The sequence below is a fragment of the Contarinia nasturtii genome, unplaced genomic scaffold (assembly GCF_009176525.2).
Source record: "Contarinia nasturtii isolate CC-2019 unplaced genomic scaffold, AAFC_CNas_1.1 Cnas_scaffold_1165, whole genome shotgun sequence".
Lineage (NCBI taxonomy): Eukaryota > Metazoa > Arthropoda > Insecta > Diptera > Cecidomyiidae > Contarinia > Contarinia nasturtii.
This window is the reverse complement of record NW_022198509.1, coordinates 51614-58430: the sequence shown is the minus strand read 5'-3', so window position 1 is coordinate 58430 and position 6817 is coordinate 51614.

The window sequence follows — 6817 nt, the reverse complement described above, 5'->3', positions numbered from 1 at the left end:
AAATATCTCATTATAATGTCTGACAAATAATCGAAAATAATCGAAATCCAAATACCATTCGAAATCAATTGTACATAATCGAATAATTTTGTTAAAGAGTTGCTGTTGCAGTTCCTAATTGGATCAAAATATATGATTAAAAAATGGCCAAATTATACGATTATGTAACTTTAAACATTAAAAACCATTCTTACCATATCGCCATTTAATTGATTGGAATTTTCGTCGATTATTTCATTGTCAGCATATTTTGGACGACTTGATAATTCGCTATCGTTGAATAATTGGCATTTGTTACGTTTTAAAACTTGCAACAGTTTTTGAGCATGCACACTTTTATCAATCACACTACTGACGACATCCGTCATCGTTCGTGTAATGTATTTATAAATGGATGTGGTGATCCGAAAATTGATTTCAAGTTTAATCGTTTGGAAATCGACATCATTTTGATGATCAAACAATTCTCGTTCGGCCAATAAGTAATATTTAAGCGATAATTGAATTACGGTTGGATTTTGTTTTTCAGCAATTTTTCCCAATACAAAATAGCACATTGATCTTGGCAATGTATCGATTGTGGCCTTGCTTACTTCCAAATATGACCGTAAAATTTGTTTGGCTTTCTTCCAGCTGGTCAATATTGCTATACTGTGAGGGATAGGTGTAAATACATGTAGGATAGGTGGTATTACTCATTACCTTTTAATCGCAGCAGCAACAGCAAAATTACTAATACAAATGATGGAAAATTCATCTCGCAGTGAATCGTTTGCTTTCATGAAAAAGTTATACATTTGATAGATGTGTAGGCCATAACAATACATATAATCGATATTTTGATGATCAAGTATTTTACACTTGTTGAAACAAACATCGAGACAGTTTTCAAGCTTTTCCACATCTGGCGAGAAATGAACAAACAAAATCAACACACAATTCTGTATCAATCAGATTTGGTGCTTTTGAATTTCCTACTGAAAATGCTGCAATTTAAAGAAAAATTTCACCAGCTGACTGAACCAAACAATTGGTTGAAATCGATGCTTCTTTTGATTGGAAACGTGAATTGGTGGCATGTGATTCAAAATTTTTCATTTCTTTCAATTCTTCTTTCATTTGCTGCATTTTAAGCAGGTAATTCAAAAACATCAATACAATTGTCAAGTCTTACCTGGGATGTTAATCCTGATTTAAGAGGCATCAGAAATAATAAAATTGACATAGAAAAGACAAAAGACAAAATGTCACATACATATTATATTGAAAAACAAAACCAAAATACTACTATAATAATCTTACTTGGTTAAATCAAACGTATTGAATATCTTATTCAATTGGGCAATTGTCATGTTGAATAATTTTAGCCATGAACTTGATCGTTTTGTATTTAACACCAAATCCGCGATAATGAGTTCTTTGTGTGTGTATCGACCATATTTGGTCATTTTAATAGCGTTAGAAAGTCGATGGAAAATATCTTTGAGATCACACGGAAATGATGATTTCAGTGCATTAATAATTTTATAAGGAAAATCGATGGTATCATCTAGAAACAACTTCAGTTGACCGATTGCATTAAACAGTTCCAATTGCACACCATTGGGAATGGTGTTCAATAAATCATTGATCAATAATTTTGTTTCGAATTCGGTCATCCTTAAAAAAGAAAGAAAAGAAAATAGATGAATTTACCTAGGGGAGAATCACAAAAGAAAAGAATAGAATTAATTTAAAATAATCGACAAATAATCGGAAACATATAATGAAAATGAAAGTTGGAAATCAATGAGTAATGAAAAAGAATGGAAAATAATGTGAAAATGAATGATATTATAAGCAGTAACTTACAAGTGTATATATCAATAAATTGAAATAAGGCGACCACATAAATAAAAAGAAATCTAAAATAAAAACTCTCCATTACTGAAATTGCGAAAGCTAAAAAATAGCTGAAAATTGAAATTTTGGTGATGATTGTTGTAGCGGAGATCTGTGCATAGAGAAAAAAAAATGGAAATTATTATAAAATTAGTAGCATAAAATTCATGTATTAATTTGGTTCATATTGTGTTATTGGTTTACAAATTACGTAACCATCTTTTGTATATACTTACCTTACATGCCGAGTTCCGCAAGATTTCGGACCGTGAAAACGGGATTTGGTTCTACACGTCGCAGTATGCACAAACCGCGATATAGAATGTTGCGACCCGCGTTTACGTCCCGATTTCACACCACGATCACAGTTCCAAGTCGGCCGGCTCGGTTGTTTTTAAGTATCCGTACAATCTTTGAAACCATTCGTTGTGGTTGTGGATTTGGTATATCCATTTGCATTTGTTCATCATCGTCAACGATAATGCCTTCTTCTTGTTGTTGTTCTTCTTGTACTACTTCTACTTGTTGTATTACATTAGCGACCAATGGCATCAGTTCATCTTCATTGTTCGCATTGGCTGGTGCTGGTGCTGGTGCATTGTTGACGTTTTCACCTGCATCCAAACGACGACGTAGTTCTCTTCTCAAACGACGTCGCTCTCTTTTCAAACGACGTTTACTTTGCCACGTTCAAAATCTTGCGAAAGTCGTTCGATTCGATCTTCCTCGCTTTGTTTATCAAAATTTTGACAGTAAAAATATGTGTTATTGTTGTTGTCGTTTCATTGCTGTGGTGATTTACGTGGCTTGCGACCGACGGCAGTCAAAGCATCGAATAAAGATCTCGAATCGAACATGATATGCCGGCGCTGAAACGCGGCCAATGGAACAATTTTGAATCGACTGATGTTTGCGATTCCATCTTGTTGTGCTTCTTAAATAAACTTTTGCAAACGAAATAACAATGGGACATGCTGCATCCATGTTCCATGTTAGTTGAATGTCCATGAACATTCCACATTTATTTTCAATGTTCGACTCCAGCAGCACGGTGATTGCATTAACCAAATCCGCTTCGAACTCAGCTGTACCATCAAACAGGAATCGAACTGTGTGATTTACGACATTTTTGTTATGGATTTTTTTTTTTTGTATAGGCTGGATGCAGACTAATTTGCACAAGCATGAAAAAGCGACGTAGTCGAGCCTTCGTGTGTATCACAATGATGAGCTTGAAATTTGTGTGATATTGTTGGTACTCACAAAAAGTATGTGTGATAGTTTTACGACGTCTAGTGATGAACATATAGTTTACCGAAGTATAAGTGAATTCTACCACAGCTATTTTATGAAACGTCAAACCCTCCAAGTACTAAGTATTACATTTTTATTGAAGATGAAATGAATTGCATTCGACGCTTGTACCGCAATTTTCGTGCATCGCACCACATCGCCAGAGATGCGTTTCAACAGCAAACGTTTTGCATTTTCATCATCGGGTATATCATTTACTCGTAGTAGACCTCGCAAACCAGTTTTGATGGTAAAATTTACCTGCTCGAATTCGACTTTCGGTGCCTTTTTCGTTTCGGTCGGACCGACACTGGTGCTACAGTGTGCTGCAAACGATTCAGCAGTACACGCGGTTGCATACTGTCATCTTGATGATGATGATGATGATCAATATCGAGTGGATTGTTTAACGCCTCATTTATTTCGGCTTCAGTCAATATATTCAACAAATGGCTGGAATTTGGGTTGATTTGGATCAATAGCTGATGGTGGCACTGATGTTGACGGTTCGACACTGTCAGTTCGACGTTTGCGTTTTCTTGTCATGTTAACTGTAGACAATAATGAAACAAAAAAAAATGTAAATGCACAATGTCTTTGAAAAAAATATTTTTTTTTTATTTAGTTTCTCGTTTACTTTTGTTCTAATTCGGTTCAGAATCATCAAATTTGTTGCCTTTGAATGTGCACAAAAGTACCGCTACATTCACAAAACACGCAATAACATGTTTGAAAACCACAGCATTGTCCACGATTATGAAATTCAAATGGAATGCTCAATATAAATATGGCACAACACAAAATTTAATTTACAAAAAAAATACACACACCTTTTCTTTTTTCGATAGGAAAAAATAAAATGAAACAAACAATGTAAATTTATGTCAACGCAGTTTTCAATTTCACAATACAATACATTTGAATATGCTTACCCGAATGTGATTTTTTATCGTTGCTACTGTTCTCGCAGTATTGTCCATTCGCTACGCCATATTGCCGTTGCCGCTGTGACGTTGTTCCGATGCAATAGCAAATTGTGTGTACAACATTGATTCCTTGTGATGTTTTCTCCACTACTACTACCACCACTATCAAATCTCAATTTTCAGCAAATCTTTTTGCTGTCGCGACAATAAATACATGTGGTCAGGCCTGACATTCTAATGGTTTTCAATAATCTCTCACTCACTCATTCAGTCGCCCAGACACACAGTCTCTCTTTCTATTTTACATACATTCTGTTTTTACTTTTCCGCACACATAGTGTAAGATGAAAAGTATTGTAATCGGTCAAAATTTTGAAAACTTCAGAAACATGTTTTCTACCTATTATTGAGGTCAGAGAACACGAATTTGGCGTTTTTAAACATGGTTTTTGTGAATATTTATGCAACAAACCGTTCGCAAAAACTGTTTTGTATCGCCTCAACATTTGTATTGGTTTTTGTCAATCTGTACGTTGTACGTTGTACGTCGTACGCAAAATTTGTTAGCAAGATTGCGCTCATCGTAGAAACTTAATTCAAAATCTGACTTTACAGGATAATTGGGGGTCGCGAGGAATAGAAATCATTAGATTTTGAGCGACTTTGGTTGATGGAAAAAAATTTCATGCCTGGAGTGACACCTATGAAAAAGAGTCCAATTTTCGTCCAAAAGTCATACTTAATGTAGACTTAAACACTCAAAAATATGTATTGGGGGGTTTTTTGGCACGAGAAAACCGAATCCGAGGTTAGTTTTGAGAAAACCGAATCCGAGGTTACAAAAAATTGCATGGCGCCTGTATGCTACCTTAATGACTTGAAACTTTGCACAGACTATTTTTTACACAAAAAAATAACATTCTTGAAGTTTGAAGAGATTTCAATCAAAATTAGGGGTACCTCCCATACAAAATGGCTCAAGAATTTTTTCTGTGAAAAAAATAACCTGTGCAAAGTTTCACACCATTAAGGTAGCATACAGACATGGCTCCCATAAAAAGATCCAAATTTTTGTGTTAAAAAAGTGTTTCAAAAATAATTTTTATGGCAAAATTAACGTCAAACATATTTTTCTATAGTGTTTTGTTAGAAAGTAGAATACTTTCAAATGTCGTACAAATGGGTTCATCATGAAAGTGTGAAAAATCTTTTCTCGGGTACTTCTGCTATTAAATTAAAGAATATTTCGATGCCAAGGTTTGAGCATATTTTTTGGTCTCGAACTTTACGCCGCTTGAAAGGCTTGACAAATCGAACAAATATTATTTTGAACTTGCTTAATAAAATACGCAACTACCACCGTGCGGAGAAGTTCGTCTTACTCCCGCAAGACTCTTTATCTTCATTGTCATTTGGCAATCTCATAGTATACATATTAGAATTAATGTACATATAATCGCAAATAATCGAAATAATCGAAAATAATCGAAAGAGAATCAATAACAATTATTAAATAATAGAAAGGCAATTTTTAAGTGAATTGCCCCTAGGAATTTACCCATTCTTAATAATATCAAGCGATGATAACAACAATGCAACATCATTCCAGTCGATTTGGCGTGGTTTGCATGTGCAAACAATATGTTGTTCTTCGATAATTTTGGGATAGCCAAATATGGCATGGGAAAGTAATCGGATATTGATATCATCATTATATCCACTGTAATTTAGGGCGTTCCACGCACACATCAAAAATATACCACCACTGCCGCTATCATCGTCATCGTTACTGTTCGGCAATGAAACATTGTTCAGTATCAACCATTTGGCCACACATGCAATTAATTGAGTTTCTACAGTTATTTGTTGCGATGTTTGAACATTACAATTTACAACTGCACCAAGCACTCTGACATATTCGTTGCTGTTAAATAATTTGATTCGGTGTTTAATGCATCGTTGATCGCACTGTGCTTCTAGTAAATAGGTCATCGATCGTATTAAGCGCCGTTTTTTCACATTATTCTTTGAATTCATTACTATTTTATCAATTGAAAAAATGTTCATTATAATTTGCTTCCCGTTTTTTTCATACGCCCACAAAAAATACATAGAAACAGAAAAAATATTTTTAAAAAATACTTACACAGATTTTTATCATTTACCAAATGCCCAAGATAAGTGATTAAAAATTGAGTATGTCGTGGCAATTGATGCAAAATTGTGTGTTGATTTTGTTTGCTCATTTCTCGCCAACACACCATTGCATCATGCAGTCCTTTTTCACAGTAATTCAAACACTGATCCGGATCGATCATCCAAAAATGTTCAATTAGCATTTCTAATTGATAATAAGATGGTAAGTTGGCACAGTCAAAATGTTGACTTTGAAACTTTATCAAAATAGCAACGGTATAATAATTGAACTGACAATGATGACGTTGCTGTTGTAGACATTCAATCAGATACTTTTCATTATCGATTATACATGGATTTATGGTAGTACAATAAAATTGATTTGGTAAGTACACATCCAACAAAGGAGCTTTCACAAAGAACTCTTGTATTCTGCACAACAGATCCATCGCCAAATCAAAGTCCATCAGTTGAATTGCCAATTGAAAATGTAATAAATTTAATCTTAATTCATTTCGAGCATCAGTGTAATCGATTGAAGATAGATTCTTTGTGAATAGAACCTGGTAGAAATGTTGCAT